This window comes from Salvelinus fontinalis, chromosome 3 (assembly GCF_029448725.1).
Source record: "Salvelinus fontinalis isolate EN_2023a chromosome 3, ASM2944872v1, whole genome shotgun sequence".
Lineage (NCBI taxonomy): Eukaryota > Metazoa > Chordata > Actinopteri > Salmoniformes > Salmonidae > Salvelinus > Salvelinus fontinalis.
Genome location: NC_074667.1, coordinates 30124400 through 30149481, shown reverse-complemented (window position 1 = coordinate 30149481; position 25082 = coordinate 30124400). Strand labels below are relative to the sequence as shown.

At 43.8% G+C, this 25082-nt stretch overlaps 52 non-coding genes across 52 annotated transcripts; 25 read left to right on the top strand and 27 right to left on the bottom strand.

Annotated features, from left to right (window-relative positions):
• Positions 1 to 562: 562 nt before the first annotated feature.
• On the bottom strand, positions 563 to 635 carry trnak-uuu (transfer RNA lysine (anticodon UUU)). The gene has a single exon. It is a non-coding gene; the product is annotated as a tRNA-Lys (tRNA).
• A 595-nt stretch (positions 636 to 1230) lies between these two features.
• On the bottom strand, positions 1231 to 1303 carry trnak-uuu (transfer RNA lysine (anticodon UUU)). The gene has a single exon. It is a non-coding gene; the product is annotated as a tRNA-Lys (tRNA).
• Positions 1304 to 1451: 148 nt separating this feature from the next.
• Positions 1452 to 1523, top strand: trnaw-cca (transfer RNA tryptophan (anticodon CCA)). Its single transcript has one exon. It is a non-coding gene; the product is annotated as a tRNA-Trp (tRNA).
• Positions 1524 to 1898: 375 nt separating this feature from the next.
• On the bottom strand, positions 1899 to 1971 carry trnak-uuu (transfer RNA lysine (anticodon UUU)). The gene has a single exon. It is a non-coding gene; the product is annotated as a tRNA-Lys (tRNA).
• A 595-nt stretch (positions 1972 to 2566) lies between these two features.
• trnak-uuu (transfer RNA lysine (anticodon UUU)) lies at positions 2567 to 2639 on the bottom strand. The gene has a single exon. It is a non-coding gene; the product is annotated as a tRNA-Lys (tRNA).
• A 148-nt stretch (positions 2640 to 2787) lies between these two features.
• trnaw-cca (transfer RNA tryptophan (anticodon CCA)) lies at positions 2788 to 2859 on the top strand. Its single transcript has one exon. It is a non-coding gene; the product is annotated as a tRNA-Trp (tRNA).
• A 375-nt stretch (positions 2860 to 3234) lies between these two features.
• trnak-uuu (transfer RNA lysine (anticodon UUU)) lies at positions 3235 to 3307 on the bottom strand. The gene has a single exon. It is a non-coding gene; the product is annotated as a tRNA-Lys (tRNA).
• Positions 3308 to 3455: 148 nt separating this feature from the next.
• On the top strand, positions 3456 to 3527 carry trnaw-cca (transfer RNA tryptophan (anticodon CCA)). The gene has a single exon. It is a non-coding gene; the product is annotated as a tRNA-Trp (tRNA).
• Positions 3528 to 3902: 375 nt separating this feature from the next.
• On the bottom strand, positions 3903 to 3975 carry trnak-uuu (transfer RNA lysine (anticodon UUU)). The gene has a single exon. It is a non-coding gene; the product is annotated as a tRNA-Lys (tRNA).
• A 595-nt stretch (positions 3976 to 4570) lies between these two features.
• Positions 4571 to 4643, bottom strand: trnak-uuu (transfer RNA lysine (anticodon UUU)). Its single transcript has one exon. It is a non-coding gene; the product is annotated as a tRNA-Lys (tRNA).
• Positions 4644 to 4792: 149 nt separating this feature from the next.
• Positions 4793 to 4864, top strand: trnaw-cca (transfer RNA tryptophan (anticodon CCA)). Its single transcript has one exon. It is a non-coding gene; the product is annotated as a tRNA-Trp (tRNA).
• A 375-nt stretch (positions 4865 to 5239) lies between these two features.
• Positions 5240 to 5312, bottom strand: trnak-uuu (transfer RNA lysine (anticodon UUU)). The gene has a single exon. It is a non-coding gene; the product is annotated as a tRNA-Lys (tRNA).
• A 148-nt stretch (positions 5313 to 5460) lies between these two features.
• Positions 5461 to 5532, top strand: trnaw-cca (transfer RNA tryptophan (anticodon CCA)). The gene has a single exon. It is a non-coding gene; the product is annotated as a tRNA-Trp (tRNA).
• A 596-nt stretch (positions 5533 to 6128) lies between these two features.
• Positions 6129 to 6200, top strand: trnaw-cca (transfer RNA tryptophan (anticodon CCA)). The gene has a single exon. It is a non-coding gene; the product is annotated as a tRNA-Trp (tRNA).
• A 375-nt stretch (positions 6201 to 6575) lies between these two features.
• On the bottom strand, positions 6576 to 6648 carry trnak-uuu (transfer RNA lysine (anticodon UUU)). Its single transcript has one exon. It is a non-coding gene; the product is annotated as a tRNA-Lys (tRNA).
• Positions 6649 to 7464: 816 nt separating this feature from the next.
• On the top strand, positions 7465 to 7536 carry trnaw-cca (transfer RNA tryptophan (anticodon CCA)). Its single transcript has one exon. It is a non-coding gene; the product is annotated as a tRNA-Trp (tRNA).
• Positions 7537 to 7911: 375 nt separating this feature from the next.
• trnak-uuu (transfer RNA lysine (anticodon UUU)) lies at positions 7912 to 7984 on the bottom strand. Its single transcript has one exon. It is a non-coding gene; the product is annotated as a tRNA-Lys (tRNA).
• Positions 7985 to 8800: 816 nt separating this feature from the next.
• Positions 8801 to 8872, top strand: trnaw-cca (transfer RNA tryptophan (anticodon CCA)). The gene has a single exon. It is a non-coding gene; the product is annotated as a tRNA-Trp (tRNA).
• A 375-nt stretch (positions 8873 to 9247) lies between these two features.
• On the bottom strand, positions 9248 to 9320 carry trnak-uuu (transfer RNA lysine (anticodon UUU)). Its single transcript has one exon. It is a non-coding gene; the product is annotated as a tRNA-Lys (tRNA).
• A 595-nt stretch (positions 9321 to 9915) lies between these two features.
• On the bottom strand, positions 9916 to 9988 carry trnak-uuu (transfer RNA lysine (anticodon UUU)). Its single transcript has one exon. It is a non-coding gene; the product is annotated as a tRNA-Lys (tRNA).
• A 148-nt stretch (positions 9989 to 10136) lies between these two features.
• trnaw-cca (transfer RNA tryptophan (anticodon CCA)) lies at positions 10137 to 10208 on the top strand. Its single transcript has one exon. It is a non-coding gene; the product is annotated as a tRNA-Trp (tRNA).
• A 596-nt stretch (positions 10209 to 10804) lies between these two features.
• trnaw-cca (transfer RNA tryptophan (anticodon CCA)) lies at positions 10805 to 10876 on the top strand. Its single transcript has one exon. It is a non-coding gene; the product is annotated as a tRNA-Trp (tRNA).
• Positions 10877 to 11251: 375 nt separating this feature from the next.
• trnak-uuu (transfer RNA lysine (anticodon UUU)) lies at positions 11252 to 11324 on the bottom strand. The gene has a single exon. It is a non-coding gene; the product is annotated as a tRNA-Lys (tRNA).
• A 148-nt stretch (positions 11325 to 11472) lies between these two features.
• trnaw-cca (transfer RNA tryptophan (anticodon CCA)) lies at positions 11473 to 11544 on the top strand. Its single transcript has one exon. It is a non-coding gene; the product is annotated as a tRNA-Trp (tRNA).
• Positions 11545 to 12140: 596 nt separating this feature from the next.
• trnaw-cca (transfer RNA tryptophan (anticodon CCA)) lies at positions 12141 to 12212 on the top strand. The gene has a single exon. It is a non-coding gene; the product is annotated as a tRNA-Trp (tRNA).
• A 375-nt stretch (positions 12213 to 12587) lies between these two features.
• Positions 12588 to 12660, bottom strand: trnak-uuu (transfer RNA lysine (anticodon UUU)). The gene has a single exon. It is a non-coding gene; the product is annotated as a tRNA-Lys (tRNA).
• Positions 12661 to 12808: 148 nt separating this feature from the next.
• trnaw-cca (transfer RNA tryptophan (anticodon CCA)) lies at positions 12809 to 12880 on the top strand. The gene has a single exon. It is a non-coding gene; the product is annotated as a tRNA-Trp (tRNA).
• Positions 12881 to 13477: 597 nt separating this feature from the next.
• trnaw-cca (transfer RNA tryptophan (anticodon CCA)) lies at positions 13478 to 13549 on the top strand. The gene has a single exon. It is a non-coding gene; the product is annotated as a tRNA-Trp (tRNA).
• A 596-nt stretch (positions 13550 to 14145) lies between these two features.
• Positions 14146 to 14217, top strand: trnaw-cca (transfer RNA tryptophan (anticodon CCA)). The gene has a single exon. It is a non-coding gene; the product is annotated as a tRNA-Trp (tRNA).
• Positions 14218 to 14592: 375 nt separating this feature from the next.
• trnak-uuu (transfer RNA lysine (anticodon UUU)) lies at positions 14593 to 14665 on the bottom strand. Its single transcript has one exon. It is a non-coding gene; the product is annotated as a tRNA-Lys (tRNA).
• Positions 14666 to 15260: 595 nt separating this feature from the next.
• trnak-uuu (transfer RNA lysine (anticodon UUU)) lies at positions 15261 to 15333 on the bottom strand. Its single transcript has one exon. It is a non-coding gene; the product is annotated as a tRNA-Lys (tRNA).
• Positions 15334 to 15481: 148 nt separating this feature from the next.
• On the top strand, positions 15482 to 15553 carry trnaw-cca (transfer RNA tryptophan (anticodon CCA)). The gene has a single exon. It is a non-coding gene; the product is annotated as a tRNA-Trp (tRNA).
• A 375-nt stretch (positions 15554 to 15928) lies between these two features.
• trnak-uuu (transfer RNA lysine (anticodon UUU)) lies at positions 15929 to 16001 on the bottom strand. The gene has a single exon. It is a non-coding gene; the product is annotated as a tRNA-Lys (tRNA).
• A 595-nt stretch (positions 16002 to 16596) lies between these two features.
• trnak-uuu (transfer RNA lysine (anticodon UUU)) lies at positions 16597 to 16669 on the bottom strand. Its single transcript has one exon. It is a non-coding gene; the product is annotated as a tRNA-Lys (tRNA).
• Positions 16670 to 16817: 148 nt separating this feature from the next.
• On the top strand, positions 16818 to 16889 carry trnaw-cca (transfer RNA tryptophan (anticodon CCA)). Its single transcript has one exon. It is a non-coding gene; the product is annotated as a tRNA-Trp (tRNA).
• Positions 16890 to 17264: 375 nt separating this feature from the next.
• On the bottom strand, positions 17265 to 17337 carry trnak-uuu (transfer RNA lysine (anticodon UUU)). Its single transcript has one exon. It is a non-coding gene; the product is annotated as a tRNA-Lys (tRNA).
• A 595-nt stretch (positions 17338 to 17932) lies between these two features.
• trnak-uuu (transfer RNA lysine (anticodon UUU)) lies at positions 17933 to 18005 on the bottom strand. The gene has a single exon. It is a non-coding gene; the product is annotated as a tRNA-Lys (tRNA).
• A 148-nt stretch (positions 18006 to 18153) lies between these two features.
• Positions 18154 to 18225, top strand: trnaw-cca (transfer RNA tryptophan (anticodon CCA)). The gene has a single exon. It is a non-coding gene; the product is annotated as a tRNA-Trp (tRNA).
• A 375-nt stretch (positions 18226 to 18600) lies between these two features.
• trnak-uuu (transfer RNA lysine (anticodon UUU)) lies at positions 18601 to 18673 on the bottom strand. Its single transcript has one exon. It is a non-coding gene; the product is annotated as a tRNA-Lys (tRNA).
• Positions 18674 to 18821: 148 nt separating this feature from the next.
• trnaw-cca (transfer RNA tryptophan (anticodon CCA)) lies at positions 18822 to 18893 on the top strand. Its single transcript has one exon. It is a non-coding gene; the product is annotated as a tRNA-Trp (tRNA).
• A 375-nt stretch (positions 18894 to 19268) lies between these two features.
• trnak-uuu (transfer RNA lysine (anticodon UUU)) lies at positions 19269 to 19341 on the bottom strand. Its single transcript has one exon. It is a non-coding gene; the product is annotated as a tRNA-Lys (tRNA).
• Positions 19342 to 19936: 595 nt separating this feature from the next.
• trnak-uuu (transfer RNA lysine (anticodon UUU)) lies at positions 19937 to 20009 on the bottom strand. Its single transcript has one exon. It is a non-coding gene; the product is annotated as a tRNA-Lys (tRNA).
• A 148-nt stretch (positions 20010 to 20157) lies between these two features.
• Positions 20158 to 20229, top strand: trnaw-cca (transfer RNA tryptophan (anticodon CCA)). The gene has a single exon. It is a non-coding gene; the product is annotated as a tRNA-Trp (tRNA).
• Positions 20230 to 20604: 375 nt separating this feature from the next.
• trnak-uuu (transfer RNA lysine (anticodon UUU)) lies at positions 20605 to 20677 on the bottom strand. The gene has a single exon. It is a non-coding gene; the product is annotated as a tRNA-Lys (tRNA).
• Positions 20678 to 20825: 148 nt separating this feature from the next.
• trnaw-cca (transfer RNA tryptophan (anticodon CCA)) lies at positions 20826 to 20897 on the top strand. The gene has a single exon. It is a non-coding gene; the product is annotated as a tRNA-Trp (tRNA).
• Positions 20898 to 21272: 375 nt separating this feature from the next.
• trnak-uuu (transfer RNA lysine (anticodon UUU)) lies at positions 21273 to 21345 on the bottom strand. The gene has a single exon. It is a non-coding gene; the product is annotated as a tRNA-Lys (tRNA).
• Positions 21346 to 22161: 816 nt separating this feature from the next.
• On the top strand, positions 22162 to 22233 carry trnaw-cca (transfer RNA tryptophan (anticodon CCA)). Its single transcript has one exon. It is a non-coding gene; the product is annotated as a tRNA-Trp (tRNA).
• A 375-nt stretch (positions 22234 to 22608) lies between these two features.
• Positions 22609 to 22681, bottom strand: trnak-uuu (transfer RNA lysine (anticodon UUU)). The gene has a single exon. It is a non-coding gene; the product is annotated as a tRNA-Lys (tRNA).
• A 148-nt stretch (positions 22682 to 22829) lies between these two features.
• On the top strand, positions 22830 to 22901 carry trnaw-cca (transfer RNA tryptophan (anticodon CCA)). The gene has a single exon. It is a non-coding gene; the product is annotated as a tRNA-Trp (tRNA).
• A 375-nt stretch (positions 22902 to 23276) lies between these two features.
• On the bottom strand, positions 23277 to 23349 carry trnak-uuu (transfer RNA lysine (anticodon UUU)). Its single transcript has one exon. It is a non-coding gene; the product is annotated as a tRNA-Lys (tRNA).
• An 816-nt stretch (positions 23350 to 24165) lies between these two features.
• trnaw-cca (transfer RNA tryptophan (anticodon CCA)) lies at positions 24166 to 24237 on the top strand. The gene has a single exon. It is a non-coding gene; the product is annotated as a tRNA-Trp (tRNA).
• A 596-nt stretch (positions 24238 to 24833) lies between these two features.
• Positions 24834 to 24905, top strand: trnaw-cca (transfer RNA tryptophan (anticodon CCA)). The gene has a single exon. It is a non-coding gene; the product is annotated as a tRNA-Trp (tRNA).
• The last annotated feature ends 177 nt before the right edge of the window (positions 24906 to 25082 follow it).

Genomic DNA, 25082 nt, shown 5'->3' with positions numbered 1-25082 from the left:
CCGGGCAGATGCATGTCAGATCGTACATTTCCCCAGAGACACAGGCCTTCATTCCAATTGATACAGTCAACGAAATCTGAACTAGGCATCCCCCCCATAGATTACTTTCTTCCAAGACCTCGTGGCGCAACTGTAGCGCGTCTGACTCCAGATCAGAAGGTTGCGTGTTCAAATCACGTCGTGGTCAGAATTTTGATGTGTGCAATCGCTGCCTTTACACAGCGAAGTCAATGAATCAGCACAAGTACCAATGTGGCTTTACAGTTCAAATGTTGCTAAACAACGACCAATCCGATGATGCTTTAGATGACAGTCGTCTCTCACAAAAGCATGGCACACTGCAAATTCCTATATCAGATGATGCTGTGTGATTGACAGACTTAAATCAGTCTTCAAACAGGGAGTTTAAACCTGGAGGTTCAGATTAAAAATCCTAAAGTTTTCAGACTAAGCTGTTTTGGCTATGGGATTGTATTGTCCACACGTGAATATGTCATGGAAAGTGACAGAAATTGCAATTATAGAAAGACTTGCTTCTGAAGGAAGGTGAATATTAAAAGGACGCCTGAACAGGGACTTAAACCCTGGACCCTCAGATTAAAAGTCTGATGCTCTACCGACTGAGCTATCCGGGCTCTGCATGTAACTGTTTTCATACACCTAACCTGCCGGGCAGATGCATGTCAGATCGTACATTTCCCCAGAGACACAGGCCTTCATTCCAATTGATACAGTCAACGAAATCTGAACTAGGCATCCCCCCCATAGATGAGTTTCTTCCAAGACCTCGTGGCGCAACGGTAGCGGTTCTGACTCCAGATCAGAAGGTTGCGTGTTCAAATCACGTCGTGGTCAGAATTTTGATGTGTGTAATCGCTGCCTTTACACAGCGAAGTCAATGAATCAGCACAAGTACCAATGTGGCTTTACAGTTCAAATGTTGCTAAACAACGACCAATCCGATGATGCTTTAGATGACAGTCGTCTCTCACAAAAGCATGGCACACTGCAAATTCCTATATCAGATGATGCTATGTGACTGACAGACTTAAATCAGTCTTCAAACAGGGAGTTTAAACCTGGAGGTTCAGATTAAAAATCCTAAAGTTTTCAGACTAAGCTGTTTTGGCTATGGGATTGTATTGTCCACACGTGAACATGTCATGGAAAGTGACAGAAATTGCAATTATAGAAAGACTTGCTTCTGAAGGAAGGTGAATATTAAAAGGACACCTGAACAGGGACTTGAACCCTGGACCCTCAGATTAAAAGTCTGATGCTCTACCGACTGAGCTATCCGGGCTCTGCATGTAACTGTTTTCATACACCTAACCTGCCGGGCAGATGCATGTCAGATCGTACATTTCCCAAGAGACACAGGCCTTCATTCCAATTGATACAGTCAACGAAATCTGAACTAGGCATCCCCCCCACAGATGACTTTCTTCAAAGACCTCGTGGCGCAACGGTAGCGTGTCTGACTCCAGATCAGAAGGTTGCGTGTTCAAATCACGTCGTGGTCAGAATTTTGATGTCTGCAATCGCTGCCTTTACACAGCGAAGTCAATGAATCAGCACAAGTACCAAAGTGGCTTTACAGTTCAAATGTTGCTAAACAACGACCAATCCGAGGATGCTTTAGATGACAGTCGTCTCTCACAAAAGCATGGCACACTGCAAATTCCTATATCAGATGATGCTATGTGATTGACAGACTTAAATCAGTCTTCAAACAGGGAGTTTAAACCTGTAGGTTCAGATTAAAAATCCTAAAGTTTTCAGACTAAGCTGTTTTGGCTATGGGATTGTATTGTCCACACGTGAACATGTCATGGAAAGTGACAGAAATTGAAATTATAGAAAGACTTGCTTCTGAAGGAAGGTGAATATTAAAAGGACGCCTGAACAGGGACTTGAACCCTGGACCCTCAGATTAAAAGTCTGATGCTCTACCGACTGAGCTATCCGGGCTCTGCATGTAACTGTTTTCATACACCTAACCTGCCGGGCAGATGCATGTCAGATCGTACATTTCCCCAGAGACACAGTCCTTCATTCCAATTGATACAGTCAACGAAATCTGAACTAGGGATCCCCCCCATAGATGACTTTCTTCAAAGACCTCGTTGCGCAACGGTAGCGTGTCTGACTCCAGATCAGAAGGTTGCGTGTTCAAATCACGTCGTGGTCAGAATTTTGATGTGTGCAATCGCTGCCTTTACACAGCGAAGTCAATGAATCAGCACAAGTACCAATGTGGCTTTACAGTTCAAATGTTGCTAAACAACGACCAATCCGATGATGCTTTAGATGACAGTCGTCTCTCACAAAAGCATGGCACACTGCAAATTCCTATATCAGATGATGCTGTGTGATTGACAGACTTAAATCAGTCTTCAAACAGGGAGTTTAAACCTGGAGGTTCAGATTAAAAATCCTAAAGTTTTCAGACTAAGCTGTTTTGGCTATGGGATTGTATTGTCCACACGTGAATATGTCATGGAAAGTGACAGAAATTGCAATTATAGAAAGACTTGCTTCTGAAGGAAGGTGAATATTAAAAGGACGCCTGAACAGGGACTTAAACCCTGGACCCTCAGATTAAAAGTCTGATGCTCTACCGACTGAGCTATCCGGGCTCTGCATGTAACTGTTTTCATACACCTAACCTGCCGGGCAGATGCATGTCAGATCGTACATTTCCCCAGAGACACAGGCCTTCATTCCAATTGATACAGTCAACGAAATCTGAACTAGGCATCCCCCCCATAGATGAGTTTCTTCCAAGACCTCGTGGCGCAACGGTAGCGCGTCTGACTCCAGATCAGAAGGTTGCGTGTTCAAATCACGTCGTGGTCAGAATTTTGATGTGTGTAATCGCTGCCTTTACACAGCGAAGTCAATGAATCAGCACAAGTACCAATGTGGCTTTACAGTTCAAATGTTGCTAAACAACGACCAATCCGATGATGCTTTAGATGACAGTCGTCTCTCACAAAAGCATGGCACACTGCAAATTCCTATATCAGATGATGCTATGTGACTGACAGACTTAAATCAGTCTTCAAACAGGGAGTTTAAACCTGGAGGTTCAGATTAAAAATCCTAAAGTTTTCAGACTAAGCTGTTTTGGCTATGGGATTGTATTGTCCACACGTGAACATGTCATGGAAAGTGACAGAAATTGCAATTATAGAAAGACTTGCTTCTGAAGGAAGGTGAATATTAAAAGGACACCTGAACAGGGACTTGAACCCTGGACCCTCAGATTAAAAGTCTGATGCTCTACCGACTGAGCTATCCGGGCTCTGCATGTAACTGTTTTCATACACCTAACCTGCCGGGCAGATGCATGTCAGATCGTACATTTCCCAAGAGACACAGGCCTTCATTCCAATTGATACAGTCAACGAAATCTGAACTAGGCATCCCCCCCACAGATGACTTTCTTCAAAGACCTCGTGGCGCAACGGTAGCGTGTCTGACTCCAGATCAGAAGGTTGCGTGTTCAAATCACGTCGTGGTCAGAATTTTGATGTCTGCAATCGCTGCCTTTACACAGCGAAGTCAATGAATCAGCACAAGTACCAAAGTGGCTTTACAGTTCAAATGTTGCTAAACAACGACCAATCCGAGGATGCTTTAGATGACAGTCGTCTCTCACAAAAGCATGGCACACTGCAAATTCCTATATCAGATGATGCTATGTGATTGACAGACTTAAATCAGTCTTCAAACAGGGAGTTTAAACCTGTAGGTTCAGATTAAAAATCCTAAAGTTTTCAGACTAAGCTGTTTTGGCTATGGGATTGTATTGTCCACACGTGAACATGTCATGGAAAGTGACAGAAATTGAAATTATAGAAAGACTTGCTTCTGAAGGAAGGTGAATATTAAAAGGACGCCTGAACAGGGACTTGAACCCTGGACCCTCAGATTAAAAGTCTGATGCTCTACCGACTGAGCTATCCGGGCTCTGCATGTAACTGTTTTCATACACCTAACCTGCCGGGCAGATGCATGTCAGATCGTACATTTCCCCAGAGACACAGTCCTTCATTCCAATTGATACAGTCAACGAAATCTGAACTAGGGATCCCCCCCATAGATGACTTTCTTCAAAGACCTCGTTGCGCAACGGTAGCGTGTCTGACTCCAGATCAGAAGGTTGCGTGTTCAAATCACGTCGTGGTCAGAATTTTGATGTGTGCAATCGCTGCCTTTACACAGCGAAGTCAATGAATCAGCACAAGTACCAATGTGGCTTTACAGTTCAAATGTTGCTAAACAACGACCAATCCGATGATGCTTTAGATGACAGTCGTCTCTCACAAAAGCATGGCACACTGCAAATTCCTATATCAGATGATGCTGTGTGATTGACAGACTTAAATCAGTCTTCAAACAGGGAGTTTAAACCTGGAGGTTCAGATTAAAAATCCTAAAGTTTTCAGACTAAGCTGTTTTGGCTATGGGATTGTATTGTCCACACGTGAACATGTCATGGAAAGTGACAGAAATTGCAATTATAGAAAGACTTGCTTCTGAAGGAAGGTGAATATTAAAAGGACGCCTGAACAGGGACTTGAACCCTGGACCCTCAGATTAAAAGTCTGATGCTCTACCGACTGAGCTATCCGGGCTCTGCATGTAACTGTTTTCATACACCTAACCTGCCGGGCAGATGCATGTCAGATCGTACATTTCCCCAGAGACACAGGCCTTCATTCCAATTGATACAGTCAACGAAATCTGAACTAGGCATCCCCCCCCATTGATTAATTTCTTCCAAGACCTCGTGGCGCAACGGTAGCGCGTCTGACTCCAGATCAGAAGGTTGCGTGTTCAAATCACGTCGTGGTCAGAATATTGATGTGTGCAATTGCTGCCTTTACACAGCGAAGTCAATGAATCAGCACAAGTACCAATGTGGCTTGACAGTTCAAACGTTGCTAAACAACGACCAATCCGATGATGCTTTAGATGACAGTCGTCTCTCACAAAAGCATGGCACACTGCAAATTCCTATATCAGATGATGCTATGTGATTGACAGACTTAAATCAGTCTTCAAACAGGGAGTTTAAACCTGGAGGTTCAGATTAAAAATCCTAAAGTTTTCAGACTAAGCTGTTTTGGCTATGGGATTGAATTGTCCACACGTGAACATGTCATGGAAAGTGACAGAAATTGCAATTATAGAAAGACTTGCTTCTGAAGGAAGGTGAATATTAAAAGTACGCCTGAACAGGGACTTGAACCCTGGACCCTCAGATTAAAAGTCTGATGCTCTACCGACTGAGCTATCCGGGCTCTGCATGTAACTGTTTTCATACACCTAACCTGCCGGGCAGATGCATGTCAGATCGTACATTTCCCCAGAGACACAGGCCTTCATTCCAATTGATACAGTCAACGAAATCTGAACTAGGCATCCCCCCCATAGATGACTTTCTTCCAAGACCTCGTGGCGCAACGGTAGCGCGTCTGACTCCAGATCAGAAGGTTGCGTGTTCAAATCACGTCGTGGTCAGAATTTTGATGTGTGCAATCGCTGCCTTTACACAGCGAAGTCAATGAATCAGCACAAGTACCAATGTGGCTTTACAGTTCAAATGTTGCTAAACAACGACCAATCCGATGATGCTTTAGATGACAGTCGTCTCTCACAAAAGCATGGCACACTGCAAATTCCTATATCAGATGATGCTGTGTGATTGACAGACTTAAATCAGTCTTCAAACAGGGAGTTTAAACCTGGAGGTTCAGATTAAAAATCCTAAAGTTTTCAGACTAAGCTGTTTTGGCTATGGGATTGTATTGTCCACACGTGAACATGTCATGGAAAGTGACAGAAATTGCAATTATAGAAAGACTTGCTTCTGAAGGAAGGTGAATATTAAAAGGACGCCTGAACAGGGACTTGAAACCTGGACCCTCAGATTAAAAGTCTGATGCTCTACCGACTGAGCTATCCGGGCTCTGCATGTAGCTGTTTTCATACACCTAACCTGCCGGGCAGATGCATGTCAGATCGTACATTTCCCCAGAGACACAGGCCTTCATTCCAATTGATACAGTCAACGAAATCTGAACTAGGCATCCCCCCCATAGATGAGTTTCTTCCAAGACCTTGTGGCGCAACGGTAGCGCGTCTGACTCCAGATCAGAAGGTTGCGTGTTCAAATCACGTCGTGGTCAGAATTTTGATGTGTGCAATCGCTGCCTTTACACAGCGAAGTCAATGAATCAGCACAAGTACCAAAGTGGCTTTACAGTTCAAATGTTGCTAAACAACGACCAATCCGATGATGCTTTAGATGACAGTCGTCTCTCACAAAAGCATGGCACACTGCAAATTCCTAAATCAGATGATGCTATGTGATTGACAGACTTAAATCAGTCTTCAAACAGGGAGTTTAAACCTGGAGGTTCAGATTAAAAATCCTAAAGTTTTCAGACTAAGCTGTTTTGGCTATGGGATTGTATTGTCCACACGTGAACATGTCATGGAAAGTGACAGAAATTGCAATTATAGAAAGACTTGCTTCTGAAGGAAGGTGAATATTAAAAGGACGCCTGAACAGGGACTTGAACCCTGGACCCTCAGATTAAAAGTCTGACGCTCTACCGACTGAGCTATCCGGGCTCTGCATGTAACTGTTTTCATACACTTAACCTGCCGGGCAGATGCATGTCAGATCGTACATTTCCCCAGAGACACAGGCCTTCATTCCAATTGATACAGTCAACGAAATCTGAACTAGGCATCCCCCCCATAGATGAGATTCTTCCAAGACCTCGTGGTGCAACGGTAGCGCGTCTGACTCCAGATCAGAAGGTTGCGGGTTCAAATCACGTCGTGGTCAGAATTTTGATGTGTGCAATCGCTGCCTTTACACAGCGAAGTCAATGAATCAGCACAAGTACCAATGTGGCTTTACAGTTCAAATGTTGCTAAACAACGACCAATCCGATGATGCTTTAGATGACAGTCGTCTCTCACAAAAGCATGGCACACTGCAAATTCCTATATCAGATTATGCTGTGTGATTGACAGACTTAAATCAGTCTTCAAACAGGGAGTTTAAACCTGGAGGTTCAGATTAAAAATCCTAAAGTTTTCAGACTAAGCTGTTTTGGCTATGGGATTGTATTGTCCACACGTGAACATGTCATGGAAAGTGACAGAAATTGCAATTATAGAAAGACTTGCTTCTGAAGGAAGGTGAATATTAAAAAGACACCTGAACAGGGACTTGAACCCTGGACCCTCAGATTAAAATTCTGATGCTCCACCGACTGAGCTATCCGGGCTCTGCATGTAACTGTTTTCATACACCTAACCTGCCGGGCAGATGCATGTCAGATCGTACATTTCCCCAGAGACACAGGCCTTCATTCCAATTGATACAGTCAACGAAATCTGAACTAGGCATCCCCCCCATAGATGACTTTCTTCCAAGACCTCGTGGCGCAACGGTAGCGCGTCTGACTCCAGATCAGAAGGTTGCGTGTTCAAATCACGTCGTGGTCAGAATTTTGATGTGTGCAATCGCTGCCTTTACACAGCGAAGTCAATGAATCAGCACAAGTACCAATGTGGCTTTACAGTTCAAATGTTGCTAAACAACTACCAATCCGATGATGCTTTAGATGACAGTCGTCTCTCACAAAAGCATGGCACACTGCAAATTCCTATATCAGATGATGCTGTGTGATTGACAGACTTAAATCAGTCTTCAAACAGGGAGTTTAAACCTGGAGGTTCAGATTAAAAATCCTAAAGTTTTCAGACTAAGCTGTTTTGGCTATGGGATTGTATTGTCCACACGTGAACATGTCATGGAAAGTGACAGAAATTGCAATTATAGAAAGACTTGCTTCTGAAGGAAGGTGAATATTAAAAGGATGCCTGAACAGGGACTTGAACCCTGGACCCTCAGATTAAAAGTCTGATGTTCTACCGACTGAGCTATTCGGGCACTGCATGTAACTGTTTTCATACACCGAACCTGCCGGGCAGATGCATGTCAGATCGTGCATTTCCCCAGAGACACAGGCCTTCATTCCAATTGATACAGTCAACGAAATCTGAACTAGGCATCCCCCCCATAGATGAGTTTCTTCCAAGACCTCGTGGCGCAACGGTAGCGCGTCTGACTCCAGATCAGAAGGTTGCGTGTTCAAATCACGTCGTGGTAAGAATTTTGATATGTGCAATCGCTGCCTTTACACAGCGAAGTCAATGAATCAGCACAAGTACCAAAGTTGCTTTACAGTTCAAATGTTGCTAAACAACGACCAATCCGATGATACTTTAGATGACAGTCGTCTCTCACAAAAGCATGGCACACTGCAAATTCCTATATCAGATGATGCTATGTGATTGACAGACTTAAATCAGTCTTCAAACAGGGAGTTTAAACCTGGAGGTTCAGATTAAAAATCCTAAAGTTTTCAGACTAAGCTGTTTTGGCTATGGGATTGTATTGTCCACACGTGAACATGTCATGGAAAGTGACAGAAATTGCAATTATAGAAAGACTTGCTTCTGAAGGAAGGTGAATATTAAAAGGACGCCTGAACAGGGACTTGAACCCTGCACCCTCAGATTAAAAGTCTGATGCTCTACCGACTGAGCTATCCGTGCTCTGCATTTAAATGTTTTCATACACCTAACCTGTCGGGCAGATGCATGTCAGATCGTACATTTCCCCAGAGACAGAGGCCTTCATTCCAATTGATACAGTCAACGAAATCTGAACTAGGCATCCCCCCCATAGATGAGTTTCTTCCAAGACCTCGTGGCGCAACGGTAGCGCGTCTGACTCCAGATCAGAAGGTTGCGTGTTCAAATCACGTCGTGGTCAGAAATTTGATGTGTGCAATCGCTGCCTTTACACAGCGAAGTCAATGAATCAGCACAAGTACCAATGTGGCTTTACAGTTCAAATGTTGCTAAACAACGACCAATCCGATGATGCTTTAGATGACAGTCGTCTCTCACAAAAGCATGGCACACTGCAAATTCCTATATCAGATGATGCTGTGTGATTGACAGACTTAAATCAGTCTTCAAACAGGGAGTTCAAATCTGGAGGTTCAGATTAAAAATCCTAAAGTTTTCAGACTAAGCTGTTTTGGCTATGGGATTGTATTGTCCACACGTGAACATGTCATGGAAAGTGACAGAAATTGCAATTATAGAAAGACTTGCTTCTGAAGGAAGGTGAATATTAAAAGGATGCCTGAACAGGGACTTGAACCCTGGACCCTCAGATTAAAAGTCTGATGCTCTACCGACTGAGCTATTCGGGCACTGCATGTAACTGTTTTCATACACCGAACCTGCCGGGCAGATGCATGTCAGATCGTGCATTTCCCCAGAGACACAGGCCTTCATTCCAATTGATACAGTCAACGAAATCTGAACTAGGCATCCCCCCCATAGATGAGTTTCTTCCAAGACCTCGTGGCGCAACGGTACCGCGTCTGACTCCAGATCAGAAGGTTGCGTGTTCAAATCACGTCGTGGTAAGAAATTTGATGTGTGCAATCGCTGCCTTTACACAGCGAAGTCAATGAATCAGCACAAGTACCAATGTGGCTTTACAGTTCAAATGTTGCTAAACAACGACCAATCCGATGATGCTTTAGATGACAGTCGTCTCTCACAAAAGCATGGCACACTGCAAATTCCTATATCAGATGATGCTGTGTGATTGACAGACTTAAATCAGTCTTCAAACAGGGAGTTCAAATCTGGAGGTTCAGATTAAAAATCCTAAAGTTTTCAGACTAAGCTGTTTTGGCTATGGGATTGTATTGTCCACACGTGAACATGTCATGGAAAGTGACAGAAATTGCAATTATAGAAAGACTTGCTTCTGAAGGAAGGTGAATATTAAAAGGATGCCTGAACAGGGACTTGAACCCTGGACCCTCAGATTAAAAGTCTGATGCTCTACCGACTGAGCTATTCGGGCACTGCATGTAACTGTTTTCATACACCGAACCTGCCGGGCAGATGCATGTCAGATCGTGCATTTCCCCAGAGACACAGGCCTTCATTCCAATTGATACAGTCAACGAAATCTGAACTAGGCATCCCCCCCATAGATGAGTTTCTTCCAAGACCTCGTGGCGCAACGGTAGCGCGTCTGACTCCAGATCAGAAGGTTGCGTGTTCAAATCACGTCGTGGTCAGAATTTTGATATGTGCAATCGCTGCCTTTACACAGCGAAGTCAATGAATCAGCACAAGTACAAAAGTTGCTTTACAGTTCAAATGTTGCTAAACAACGACCAATCCGATGATGCTTTAGATGACAGTCGTCTCTCACAAAAGCATGGCACACTGCAAATTCCTATAACAGATGATGCTATGTGATTGACAGACTTAAATCTGTCTTCAAACAGGGAGTTTAAACCTGGAGGTTCAGATTAAAAATCCTAAAGTTTTCAGACTAAGCTGTTTTGGCTATGGGATTGTATTGTCCACACGTGAACATGTCATGGAAAGTGACAGAAATTGCAATTATAGAAAGACTTGCTTCTGAAGGAAGGTGAATATTAAAAGGACGCCTGAACAGGGACTTGAACCCTGCACCCTCAGATTAAAAGTCTGATGCTCTACCGACTGAGCTATCCGTGCTCTGCATGTAACTGTTTTCATACACCTAACCTGTCGGGCAGATGCATGTCAGATCGTACATTTCCCCAGAGACACAGGCCTTCATTCCAATTGATACAGTCAACGAAATCTGAACTAGGCATCCCCCCCATAGATGAGTTTCTTCCAAGACCTCGTGGCGCAACGGTAGCGCGTCTGACTCCAGATCAGAAGGTTGCGTGTTCAAATCACGTTGTGGTCAGAAATTTGATGTGTGCAATCGCTGCCTTTACACAGCGAAGTCAATGAATCAGCACAAGTACCAATGTGGCTTTACAGTTCAAATGTTGCTAAACAACGACCAATCCGATGATGCTTTAGATGACAGTCGTCTCTCACAAAAGCATGGCACACTGCAAATTCCTATATCAGATGATGCTGTGTGATTGACAGACTTAAATCAGTCTTCAAACAGGGAGTTCAAATCTGGAGGTTCAGATTAAAAATCCTAAAGTTTTCAGACTAAGCTGTTTTGGCTATGGGATTGTATTGTCCACACGTGAACATGTCATGGAAAGTGACAGAAATTGCAATTATAGAAAGACTTGCTTCTGAAGGAAGGTGAATATTAAAAGGATGCCTGAACAGGGACTTGAACCCTGGACCCTCAGATTAAAAGTCTGATGCTCTACCGACTGAGCTATTCGGGCACTGCATGTAACTGTTTTCATACACCGAACCTGCCGGGCAGATGCATGTCAGATCGTGCATTTCCCCAGAGACACAGGCCTTCATTCCAATTGATACAGTCAACGAAATCTGAACTAGGCATCCCCCCCATAGATGAGTTTCTTCCAAGACCTCGTGGCGCAACGGTAGCGCGTCTGACTCCAGATCAGAAGGTTGCGTGTTCAAATCACGTCGTGGTCAGAATTTTGATATGTGCAATCACTGCCTTTACACAGCGAAGTCAATGAATCAGCACAAGTACCAAAGTTGCTTTACAGTTCAAATGTTGCTAAACAACGACCAATCCGATGATGCTTTAGAAGACAGTCGTCTCTCACAAAAGCATGGCACACTGCAAATTCCTATATCAGATGATGCTATGTGATTGACAGACTTAAATCAGTCTTCAAACAGGGAGTTTAAACCTGGAGGTTCAGATTAAAAATCCTAAAGTTTTCAGACTAAGCTGTTTTGGCTATGGGATTGTATTGTCCACACGTGAACATGTCATGGAAAGTGACAGAAATTGCAATTATAGAAAGACTTGCTTCTGAAGGAAGGTGAATATTAAAAGGACGCCTGAACAGGGACTTGAACCCTGCACCCTCAGATTAAAAGTCTGATGCTCTAACGACTGAGCTATCCGTGCTCTGCATGTAACTGTTTTCATACACCTAACCTGTCGGGCAGATGCATGTCAGATCGTACATTTCCCCAGAGACACAGGCCTTCATTCCAATTGATACAGTCAACGAAATCTGAACTAGGCATCCCCCCCATAGATGAGTTTCTTCCAAGACCTCGTGGCGCAACGGTAGCGCGTCTGACTCCAGATCAGAAGGTTGCGTGTTCAAATCACGTCGTGGTCAGAAATTTGATGTGTGCAATCGCTGCCTTTACACAGCGAAGTCAATGAATCAGCACAAGTACCAATGTGGCTTTACAGTTCAAATGTTGCTAAACAACGACCAATCCGATGATGCTTTAGATGACAGTCGTCTCTCACAAAAGCATGGCACACTGCAAATTCCTATATCAGATGATGCTGTGTGATTGACAGACTTAAATCAGTCTTCAAACAGGGAGTTCAAATCTGGAGGTTCAGATTAAAAATCCTAAAGTTTTCAGACTAAGCTGTTTTGGCTATGGGATTGTATTGTCCACACGTGAACATGTCATGGAAAGTGACAGAAATTGCAATTATAGAAAGACTTGCTTCTGAAGGAAGGTGAATATTAAAAGGATGCCTGAACAGGGACTTGAACCCTGGACCCTCAGATTAAAAGTCTGATGCTCTACCGACTGAGCTATTCGGGCACTGCATGTAACTGTTTTCATACACCGAACCTGCCGGGCAGATGCATGTCAGATCGTGCATTTCCCCAGAGACACAGGCCTTCATTCCAATTGATACAGTCAACGAAATCTGAACTAGGCATCCCCCCCATAGATGAGTTTCTTCCAAGACCTCGTGGCGCAACGGTAGCGCGTCTGACTCCAGATCAGAAGGTTGCGTGTTCAAATCACGTCGTGGTCAGAATTTTGATATGTGCAATCGCTGCCTTTACACAGCGAAGTCAATGAATCAGCACAAGTACCAAAGTTGCTTTACAGTTCAAATGTTGCTAAACAACGACCAATCCGATGATGCTTTAGAAGACAGTCGTCTCTCACAAAAGCATGGCACACTGCAAATTCCTATATCAGATGATGCTATGTGATTGACAGACTTAAATCAGTCTTCAAACAGGGAGTTTAAACCTGGAGGTTCAGATTAAAAATCCTAAAGTTTTCAGACTAAGCTGTTTTGGCTATGGGATTGTATTGTCCACACGTGAACATGTCATGGAAAGTGACAGAAATTGCAATTATAGAAAGACTTGCTTCTGAAGGAAGGTGAATATTAAAAGGACGCCTGAACAGGGACTTGAAACGTGGACCCTCAGATTAAAAGTCTGATGCTCTACCGACTGAGCTATCCGGGCTCTGCATGTAACTGTTTTCATATACCTAACCTGCCGGGCAGATGCATGCCAGATCGTACATTTCCCCAGAGACACAGGCCTTCATTCCAATTGATACAGTCAACGAAATCTGAACTAGGCATCCCCCCCCATTGATGATTTTCTTCCAAGACCTCGTGGCGCAACGGTAGCGCGTCTGACTCCAGATCAGAAGGTTGCGTGTTCAAATCACGTCGTGGTCAGAATTTTGATGTGTGCAATCGCTGCCTTTACACAGCGAAGTCAATGAATCAGCACAAGTACCAATGTGGCTTTACAGTTCAAATGTTGCTAAACAACGACCAATCCGATGATGCTTTAGATGACAGTCATCTCTCACAAAAGCATGGCACACTGCAAATTCCTATATCAGATGATGCTGTGTGATTGACAGACTTAAATCAGTCTTCAAACAGGGAGTTTAAACCTGGAGGTTCAGATTAAAAATCCTAAAGTTTTCAGACTAAGCTGTTTTGGCTATGGGATTGTATTGTCCACACGTGAATATGTCATGGAAAGTGACAGAAATTGCAATTATAGAAAGACTTGCTTCTGAAGGAAGGTGAATATTAAAAGGACGCCTGAACAGGGACTTAAACCCTGGACCCTCAGATTAAAAGTCTGATGCTGTACCGACTGAGCTATCCGGGCTCTGCATGTACCTGTTTTCATACACCTAACCTGCCGGGCAGATGCATGTCAGATCGTACATTTCCCCAGAGACACAGGCCTTCATTCCAATTGATACAGTCAACGAAATCTGAACTAGGCATCCCCCCCATAGATGAGATTCTTCCAAGACCTCGTGGCGCAACGGTAGCGCGTCTGACTCCAGATCAGAAGGTTGCGTGTTCAAATCACGTCGTGGTCAGAATTTTGATGTGTGTAATCGCTGCCTTTACACAGCGAAGTCAATGAATCAGCACAAGTACCAATGTGGCTTTACAGTTCAAATGTTGCTAAACAACGACCAATCCGATGATGCTTTAGATGACAGTCGTCTCTCACAAAAGCATGGCACACTGCAAATTCCTATATCAGATGATGCTATGTGATTGACAGACTTAAATCAGTCTTCAAACAGGGAGTTTAAACCTGGAGGTTCAGATTAAAAATCCTAAAGTTTTCAGACTAAGCTGTTTTGGCTATGGGATTGTATTGTCCACACGTGAACATGTCATGGAAAGTGACAGAAATTGCAATTATAGAAAGACTTGCTTCTGAAGGAAGGTGAATATTAAAAGGACGCCTAAACAGGGACTTGAACCCTGGACCCTCAGATTAAAAGTCTGATGCTCTACCGACTGAGCTATCCGGGCTCTGCATGTAACTGTTTTCGTACACCTAACCAGCCGGGCAGATGCATGTCAGATCGTACATTTCCCCAGAGACACAGGCCTTCATTCCAATTGATACAGTCAACGTAATCTGAACTAGGCATCCCCCCCATAGATGAGATTCTTCCAAGACCTTGTGGCGCAACGGTAGCGCGTCTGACTCCAGATCAGAAAGTTTCGTGTTCAAATCACGTCGTGGTCAGAATTTTGATGTGTGCAATCGCTGCCTTTACACAGCGAAGTCAATGAATCAGCACAAGTACCAATGTGGCTTTACAGTTCAAATGTTGCTAAACAACGACCAATCCGATGATGCTTTAGATGACAGTCGTCTCTCACAAAAGCATGGCACACTGCAAATTCCTATATCAGATGATGCTATGTGACTGACAGACTTAAATCAGTCTTCAAACAGGGAGTTTAAACCTGGAGGTTCAGATTAAAAATCCTAAAGTTTTCAGACTAAGCTGTTTTGGCTATGGGATTGAATTGTCCACACGTGAACATGTCATGGAAAGTGACAGAAATTGCAATTATAGAAAGACTTGCTTCTGAAGGAAGGTGAATATTAAAAGTACGCCTGAACAGGGACTTGAACCCTGGACCCTCAGATTAAAAGTCTGATGCTCTACCGACTGAGCTATCCGGGCTCTGCATGTAACTGTTTTCATACACCTAACCTGCCGGGCAGATGCATGTCAGATCGTACATTTCCCCAGAGACACAGGCCTTCATTCCAATTGATACAGTCAACGAAATCTGAACTAGGCATCCCCCCCATAGATTACTTTCTTCCAAGACCTCGTGGCGCAACGGTAGCGCGTCTGACTCCAGATCAGAAGGTTGCGTGTTCAAATCACGTCGTGGTCAGAATTTTGATGTGTGCAATCGCTGCCTTTACACAGCGAAGTCAATGAATCAGCACAAGTACCAAAGTGGCTTTACAGTTCAAATGTTGCTAAACAACGACCAATCCGATGATGCTTTAGATGACAGTCGTCTCTCACAAAAGCATGGCACACTGCAAATTCCTATATCAGATGATGCTATGTGATTGACAGACTTAAATCAGTCTTCAAACAGGGAGTTTAAACCTGGAGGTTCAGATTAAAAATCCTAAAGTTTTCAGACTAAGCTGTTTTGGCTATGGGATTGCATTGTCCACACGTGAACATGTCATGGAAAGTGACAGAAATTGCAATTATAGAAAGACTTGCTTCTGAAGGAAGGTGAATATTAAAAGGACGCCTAAACAGGGACTTGAACCCTGGACCCTCAGATTAAAAGTCTGATGCTCTACCGACTGAGCTATCCGGGCTCTGCATGTAACTGTTTTCGTACACCTAACCAGCCGGGCAGATGCATGTCAGATCGTACATTTCCCCAGAGACACAGGCCTTCATTCCAATTGATACAGTCAACGTAATCTGAACTAGGCATCCCCCCCATAGATGAGATTCTTCCAAGACCTTGTGGCGCAACGGTAGCGCGTCTGACTCCAGATCAGAAAGTTTCGTGTTCAAATCACGTCGTGGTCAGAATTTTCATGTGTGCAATCGCTGCCTTTACACAGCGAAGTCAATGAATCAGCACAAGTACCAATGTGGCTTTACAGTTCAAATGTTGCTAAACAACGACCAATCCGATGATGCTTTAGATGACAGTCGTCTCTCACAAAAGCATGGCACACTGCAAATTCCTATATCAGATGATGCTATGTGACTGACAGACTTAAATCAGTCTTCAAACAGGGAGTTTAAACCTGGAGGTTCAGATTAAAAATCCTAAAGTTTTCAGACTAAGCTGTTTTGGCTATGGGATTGAATTGTCCACACGTGAACATGTCATGGAAAGTGACAGAAATTGCAATTATAGAAAGACTTGCTTCTGAAGGAAGGTGAATATTAAAAGTACGCCTGAACAGGGACTTGAACCCTGGACCCTCAGATTAAAAGTCTGATGCTCTACCGACTGAGCTATCCGGGCTCTGCATGTAACTGTTTTCATACACCTAACCTGCCGGGCAGATGCATGTCAGATCGTACATTTCCCCAGAGACACAGGCCTTCATTCCAATTGATACAGTCAACGAAATCTGAACTAGGCATCCCCCCCATAGATTACTTTCTTCCAAGACCTCGTGGCGCAACGGTAGCGCGTCTGACTCCAGATCAGAAGGTTGCGTGTTCAAATCACGTCGTGGTCAGAATTTTGATGTGTGCAATCGCTGCCTTTACACAGCGAAGTCAATGAATCAGCACAAGTACCAAAGTGGCTTTACAGTTCAAATGTTGCTAAACAACGACCAATCCGATGATGCTTTAGATGACAGTCGTCTCTCACAAAAGCATGGCACACTGCAAATTCCTATATCAGATGATGCTATGTGATTGACAGACTTAAATCAGTCTTCAAACAGGGAGTTTAAACCTGGAGGTTCAGATTAAAAATCCTAAAGTTTTCAGACTAAGCTGTTTTGGCTATGGGATTGTATTGTCCACACGTGAACATGTCATGGAAAGTGACAGAAATTGCAATTATAGAAAGACTTGCTTCTGAAGGAAGGTGAATATTAAAAGGACGCCTAAACAGGGACTTGAACCCTGGACCATCAGATTAAAAGTCTGATGCTCTACCGACTGAGCTATCCGGGCTCTGCATGTAACTGTTTTCGTACACCTAACCAGCCGGGCAGATGCATGTCAGATCGTACATTTCCCCAGAGACACAGGCCTTCATTCCAATTGATACAGTCAACGTAATCTGAACTAGGCATCCCCCCCATAGATGCGATTCTTCCAAGACCTTGTGGCGCAACGGTAGCGCGTCTGACTCCAGATCAGAAAGTTTCGTGTTCAAATCACGTCGTGGTCAGAATTTTCATGTGTGCAATCGCTGCCTTTACACAGCGAAGTCAATGAATCAGCACAAGTACCAATGTGGCTTTACAGTTCAAATGTTGCTAAACAACGACCAATCCGATGATGCTTTAGATGACAGTCGTCTCTCACAAAAGCATGGCACACTGCAAATTCCTATATCAGATGATGCTATGTGACTGACAGACTTAAATCAGTCTTCAAACAGGGAGTTTAAACCTGGAGGTTCAGATTAAAAATCCTAAAGTTTTCAGACTAAGCTGTTTTGGCTATGGGATTGAATTGTCCACACGTGAACATGTCATGGAAAGTGACAGAAATTGCAATTATAGAAAGACTTGCTTCTGAAGGAAGGTGAATATTAAAAGTACGCCTGAACAGGGACTTGAACCCTGGACCGTCAGATTAAAAGTCTGATGCTCTACCGACTGAGCTATCCGGGCTCTGCATGTAACTGTTTTCATACACCTAACCTGCCGGGCAGATGCATGTCAGATCGTACATTTCCCCAGAGACACAGGCCTTCATTCCAATTGATACAGTCAACGAAATCTGAACTAGGCATCCCCCCCATAGATTACTTTCTTCCAAGACCTCGTGGCGCAACGGTAGCGCGTCTGACTCCAGATCAGAAGGTTGCGTGTTCAAATCACGTCGTGGTCAGAATTTTGATGTGTGCAATCGCTGCCTTTACACAGCGAAGTCAATGAATCAGCACAAGTACCAATGTGGCTTTACAGTTCAAATGTTGCTAAACAACGACCAATCCGATGATGCTTTAGATGACAGTCGTCTCTCACAAAAGCATGGCACACTGCAAATTCCTATATCAGATGATGCTATGTGATTGACAGACTTAAATCAGTCTTCAAACAGGGAGTTTAAACCTGGAGGTTCAGATTAAAAATCCTAAAGTTTTCAGACTAAGCTGTTTTGGCTATGGGATTGCATTGTCCACACGTGAACATGTCATGGAAAGTGACAGAAATTGCAATTATAGAAAGACTTGCTTCTGAAGGAAGGTGAATATTAAAAGGACGCCTAAACAGGGACTTGAACCCTGGACCCTCAGATTAAAAGTCTGATGCTCTACCGACTGAGCTATCCGGGCTTTGCATGTAACTGTTTTCGTACACCTAACCAGCCGGGCAGATGCATGTCAGATCGTACATTTCCCCAGAGACACAGGCCTTCATTCCAATTGATACAGTCAACGAAATCTGAACTAGGCATCCCCCCCATAGATTACTTTCTTCCAAGACCTCGTGGCGCAACGGTAGCGCGTCTGACTCCAGATCAGAAGGTTGCGTGTTCAAATCACGTCGTGGTCAGAATTTTGATGTGTGCAATCGCTGCCTTTACACAGCGAAGTCAATGAATCAGCACAAGTACCAATGTGGCTTTACAGTTCAAATGTTGCTAAACAACGACCAATCCGATGATGCTTTAGATGACAGTCGTCTCTCACAAAAGCATGGCACACTGCAAATTCCTATATCAGATGATGCTATGTGATTGACAGACTTAAATCAGTCTTCAAACAGGGAGTTTAAACCTGGAGGTTCAGATTAAAAATCCTAAAGTTTTCAGACTAAGCTGTTTTGGCTATGGGATTGCATTGTCCACACGTGAACATGTCATGGAAAGTGACAGAAATTGCAATTATAGAAAGACTTGCTTCTGAAGGAAGGTGAATATTAAAAGGACGCCTAAACAGGGACTTGAACCCTGGACCCTCAGATTAAAAGTCTGATGCTCTACCGACTGAGCTATCCGGGCTTTGCATGTAACTGTTTTCGTACACCTAACCAGCCGGGCAGATGCATGTCAGATCGTACATTTCCCCAGAGACACAGGCCTTCATTCCAATTGATACAGTCAACGTAATCTGAACTAGGCATCCCCCCCATAGATGAGATTCTTCCAAGACCTTGTGGCGCAACGGTAGCGCGTCTGACTCCAGATCAGAAAGTTTCGTGTTCAAATCACGTCGTGGTCAGAATTTTCATGTGTGCAATCGCTGCCTTTACACAGCGAAGTCAATGAATCAGCACAAGTACCAATGTGGCTTTACAGTTCAAATGTTGCTAAACAACGACCAATCCGATGATGCTTTAGATGACAGTCGTCTCTCACAAAAGCATGGCACACTGCAAATTCCTATATCAGATGATGCTATGTGACTGACAGACTTAAATCAGTCTTCAAACAGGGAGTTTAAACCTGGAGGTTCAGATTAAAAATCCTAAAGTTTTCAGACTAAGCTGTTTTGGCTATGGGATTGAATTGTCCACACGTGAACATGTCATGGAAAGTGACAGAAATTGCAATTATAGAAAGACTTGCTTCTGAAGGAAGGTGAATATTAAAAGTACGCCTGAACAGGGACTTGAACCCTGGACCCTCAGATTAAAAGTCTGATGCTCTACCGACTGAGCTATCCGGGCTCTGCATGTAACTGTTTTCATACACCTAACCTGCCGGGCAGATGCATGTCAGATCGTACATTTCCCCAGAGACACAGGCCTTCATTCCAATTGATACAGTCAACGAAATCTGAACTAGGCATCCCCCCCATAGATTACTTTCTTCCAAGACCTCGTGGCGCAACGGTAGCGCGTCTGACTCCAGATCAGAAGGTTGCGTGTTCAAATCACGTCGTGGTCAGAATTTTGATGTGTGCAATCGCTGCCTTTACACAGCGAAGTCAATGAATCAGCACAAGTACCAAAGTGGCTTTACAGTTCAAATGTTGCTAAACAACGACCAATCCGATGATGCTTTAGATGACAGTCGTCTCTCACAAAAGCATGGCACACTGCAAATTCCTATATCAGATGATGCTATGTGATTGACAGACTTAAATCAGTCTTCAAACAGGGAGTTTAAACCTGGAGGTTCAGATTAAAAATCCTAAAGTTTTCAGACTAAGCTGTTTTGGCTATGGGATTGTATTGTCCACACGTGAACATGTCATGGAAAGTGACAGAAATTGCAATTATAGAAAGACTTGCTTCTGAAGGAAGGTGAATATTAAAAGTACGCCTGAACAGGGACTTGAACCCTGGACCGTCAGATTAAAAGTCTGATGCTCTACCGACTGAGCTATCCGGGCTCTGCATGTAACTGTTTTCATACACCTAACCTGCCGGGCAGATGCATGTCAGATCGTACATTTCCCCAGAGACACAGGCCTTCATTCCAATTGATACAGTCAACGAAATCTGAACTAGGCATCCCCCCCATAGATTACTTTCTTCCAAGACCTCGTGGCGCAACGGTAGCGCGTCTGACTCCAGATCAGAAGGTTGCGTGTTCAAATCACGTCGTGGTCAGAATTTTGATGTGTGCAATCGCTGCCTTTACACAGCGAAGTCAATGAATCAGCACAAGTACCAATGTGGCTTTACAGTTCAAATGTTGCTAAACAACGACCAATCCGATGATGCTTTAGATGACAGTCGTCTCTCACAAAAGCATGGCACACTGCAAATTCCTATATCAGATGATGCTATGTGACTGACAGACTTAAATCAGTCTTCAAACAGGGAGTTTAAACCTGGAGGTTCAGATTAAAAATCCTAAAGTTTTCAGACTAAGCTGTTTTGGCTATGGGATTGAATTGTCCACACGTGAACATGTCATGGAAAGTGACAGAAATTGCAATTATAGAAAGACTTGCTTCTGAAGGAAGGTGAATATTAAAAGTACGCCTGAACAGGGACTTGAACCCTGGACCGTCAGATTAAAAGTCTGATGCTCTACCGACTGAGCTATCCGGGCTCTGCATGTAACTGTTTTCATACACCTAACCTGCCGGGCAGATGCATGTCAGATCGTACATTTCCCCAGAGACACAGGCCTTCATTCCAATTGATACAGTCAACGAAATCTGAACTAGGCATCCCCCCCGTAGATTACTTTCTTCCAAGACCTCGTGGCGCAACGGTAGCACGTCTGACTCCAGATCAGAAGGTTGAGTGTTCAAATCACGTCGTGGTCAGAATTTTGATGTGTGCAATCGCTGCCTTTACACAGCGAAGTCAATGAATCAGCACAAGTACCAATGTGGCTTTACAGTTCAAATGTTGCTAAACAACGACCAATCCGATGATGCTTTAGATGACAGTCGTCTCTCACAAAAGCATGGCACACTGCAAATTCCTATATCAGATGATGCTGTGTGATTGACAGACTTAAATCAGTCTTCAAACAGGGAGTTCAAATCTGGAGGTTCAGATTAAAAATCCTAAAGTTTTCAGACTAAGCTGTTTTGGCTATGGGATTGTATTGTCCACACGTGAACATGTCATGGAAAGTGACAGAAATTGCAATTATAGAAAGACTTGCTTCTGAAGGAAGGTGAATATTAAAAGGATCCCTGAACAGGGACTTGAACCCTGGACCCTCAGATTAAAAGTCTGATGCTCTACCGACTGAGCTATTCGGGCACTGCATGTAACTGTTTTCATACACCGAACCTGCCGGGCAGATGCATGTCAGATCGTGCATTTCCCCAGAGACACAGGCCTTCATTCCAATTGATACAGTCAACGAAATCTGAACTAGGCATCCCCCCCATAGATGAGTTTCTTCCAAGACCTCGTGGCGCAACGGTAGTGCGTCTGACTCCAGATCAGAAGGTTGCGTGTTCAAATCACGTCGTGGTCAGAATTTTGATGTGTGCAATCGCTGCCTTTACACAGCGAAGTCAATGAATCAGCACAAGTACCAATGTGGCTTTACAGTTCAAATGTTGCTAAACAACGACCAATCCGATGATGCTTTAGATGACAGTCGTCTCTCACAAAAGCATGGCACACTGCAAATTCCTATATCAGATGATGCTATGTGATTGACAGACTTAAATCAGTCTTCAAACAGGGAGTTTAAACCTGGAGGTTCAGATTAAAAATCCTAAAGTTTTCAGACTAAGCTGTTTTGGCTATGGGATTGAATTGTCCACACGTGAACATGTCATGGAAAGTGACAGAAATTGCAATTACAGAAAGACTTGATTCTGAAGGAAGGTGAATATTAAAAGTACGCCTGAACAGGGACTTGAACCCTGGACCGTCAGATTAAAAGTCTGATGCTCTACCGACTGAGCTATCCGGGCTCTGCATGTAACTGTTTTCATACACCTAACCTGCCGGGCAGATGCATGTCAGATCGTACATTTCCCCAGAGACACAGGCCTTCATTCCAATTGATACAGTCAACGAAATCTGAACTAGGCATCCCCCCCATAGATTACTTTCTTCCAAGACCTCGTGGCGCAACGGTAGCGCGTCTGACTCCAGATCAGAAGGTTGCGTGTTCAAATCACGTCGTGGTCAGAATTTTGATGTGTGCAATCGCTGCCTTTACACAGCGAAGTCAATGAATCAGCACAAGTACCAATGTGGCTTTACAGTTCAAATGTTGCTAAACAACGACCAATCCGATGATGCTTTAGATGACAGTCGTCTCTCACAAAAGCATGGCACACTGCAAATTCCTATATCAGATGATGCTATGTGACTGACAGACTTAAATCAGTCTTCAAACAGGGAGTTTAAACCTGGAGGTTCAGATTAAAAATCCTAAAGTTTTCAGACTAAGCTGTTTTGGCTATGGGATTGAATTGTCCACACGTGAACATGTCATGGAAAGTGACAGAAATTGCAATTATAGAAAGACTTGCTTCTGAAGGAAGGTGAATATTAAAAGTACGCCTGAACAGGGACTTGAACCCTGGACCGTCAGATTAAAAGTCTGATGCTCTACCGACTGAGCTATCCGGGCTCTGCATGTAACTGTTTTCATACACCTAACCTGCCGGGCAGATGCATGTCAGATCGTACATTTCCCCAGAGACACAGGCCTTCATTCCAATTGATACAGTCAACGAAATCTGAACTAGGCATCCCCCCCGTAGATTACTTTCTTCCAAGACCTCGTGGCGCAACGGTAGCACGTCTGACTCCAGATCAGAAGGTTGAGTGTTCAAATCACGTCGTGGTCAGAATTTTGATGTGTGCAATCGCTGCCTTTACACAGCGAAGTCAATGAATCAGCACAAGTACCAATGTGGCTTTACAGTTCAAATGTTGCTAAACAACGACCAATCCGATGATGCTTTAGATGACAGTCGTCTCTCACAAAAGCATGGCACACTGCAAATTCCTATATCAGATGATGCTGTGTGATTGACAGACTTAAATCAGTCTTCAAACAGGGAGTTCAAATCTGGAGGTTCAGATTAAAAATCCTAAAGTTTTCAGACTAAGCTGTTTTGGCTATGGGATTGTATTGTCCACACGTGAACATGTCATGGAAAGTGACAGAAATTGCAATTATAGAAAGACTTGCTTCTGAAGGAAGGTGAATATTAAAAGGATCCCTGAACAGGGACTTGAACCCTGGACCCTCAGATTAAAAGTCTGATGCTCTACCGACTGAGCTATTCGGGCACTGCATGTAACTGTTTTCATACACCGAACCTGCCGGGCAGATGCATGTCAGATCGTGCATTTCCCCAGAGACACAGGCCTTCATTCCAATTGATACAGTCAACGAAATCTGAACTAGGCATCCCCCCCATAGATGAGTTTCTTCCAAGACCTCGTGGCGCAACGGTAGTGCGTCTGACTCCAGATCAGAAGGTTGCGTGTTCAAATCACGTCGTGGTCAGAATTTTGATGTGTGCAATCGCTGCCTTTACACAGCGAAGTCAATGAATCAGCACAAGTACCAATGTGGCTTTACAGTTCAAATGTTGCTAAACAACGACCAATCCGATGATGCTTTAGATGACAGTCGTCTCTCACAAAAGCATGGCACACTGCAAATTCCTATATCAGATGATGCTATGTGATTGACAGACTTAAATCAGTCTTCAAACAGGGAGTTTAAACCTGGAGGTTCAGATTAAAAATCCTAAAGTTTTCAGACTAAGCTGTTTTGGCTATGGGATTGAATTGTCCACACGTGAACATGTCATGGAAAGTGACAGAAATTGCAATTATAGAAAGACTTGCTTCTGAAGGAAGGTGAATATTAAAAGTACTCCTGAACAGGGACTTGAACCCTGGACCCTCAGATTAAAAGTCTGATGCTCTACCGACTGAGCTATCCGGGCTCTGCATGTAACTGTTTTCATACACCTAACCTGCCGGGCAGATGCATGTCAGATCGTACATTTCCCCAGAGACACAGGCCTTCATTCCAATTGATACAGTCAACGAAATCTGAACTAGGCATCCCCCCCATAGATGACTTTCTTCCAAGACCTCGTGGCGCAACGGTAGCGCGTCTGACTCCAGATCAGAAGGTTGCGTGTTCAAATCACGTCGTGGTCAGAATTTTGATGTGTGCAATCGCTGCCTTTACACAGCGAAGTCAATGAATCAGCACAAGTACCAATGTGGCTTTACAGTTCAAATGTTGCTAAACAACGACCAATCCGATGATGCTTTAGATGACAGTCGTCTCTCACAAAAGCATGGCACACTGCAAATTCCTATATCAGATGATGC